This window comes from Penaeus monodon, chromosome 33 (genome assembly GCF_015228065.2).
Source record: "Penaeus monodon isolate SGIC_2016 chromosome 33, NSTDA_Pmon_1, whole genome shotgun sequence".
NCBI classification, from domain to species: domain Eukaryota; kingdom Metazoa; phylum Arthropoda; class Malacostraca; order Decapoda; family Penaeidae; genus Penaeus; species Penaeus monodon.
In genome coordinates, this window is record NC_051418.1 from 21544612 (window position 1) to 21545233 (window position 622).

Here is a 622-nt window from a genome sequence, read left to right on the forward strand (position 1 = left end):
GTGCAAATGTGCAAGAATTCGCTTATCATCCTATCATAAAGGTCTCCCAACTGCAGCCATAACAACCCTATCACTTCCCCAAACTCCAAGCAGCGCCCACACACTCACCATCCCTCCTCGCTGCCAGGCACTCGCCCCCTCACCATGACTCGCCCTCGACGCCCGCTCCTTCTCCTCCTCCACAGGTTCACGACGGCGGCGGGCGAGCGGCAACTCCACGTGGCGGCGACCGACTTCTTCCCGTCGGAGATCGGGTGGGCGACGAACCCCGGCTGCCCCTTCAGGCACGTCTTCAACCGCCAGATCCGACGTCTGCTCGAGGCCGGCCTCATCAGCAAGTGGCTGAAGGAGATCATCAACGACCCGAAGAGGCGGGAGGCCGACAGTCAAGCCAGCGGCCCTTCGTCTGCGTCGCCGGTGGATGGCCCGAAGTCGCTCGGGCTGGACCAGCTGCAAGGCGTCTTCTACATCCTAATGCTGGGGTGCGCGGCGGCGGCGCTGGTGTTCCTGCTCGAGATGGGCGTCGCGGCGAGCAAGTAGGAGGCGGACGACGGCTGCGGACCTGGCTTTTCTTGATGTGCGTTGGTAGATTTGCACTATTTGGTAAAGATGTATGTTTCAA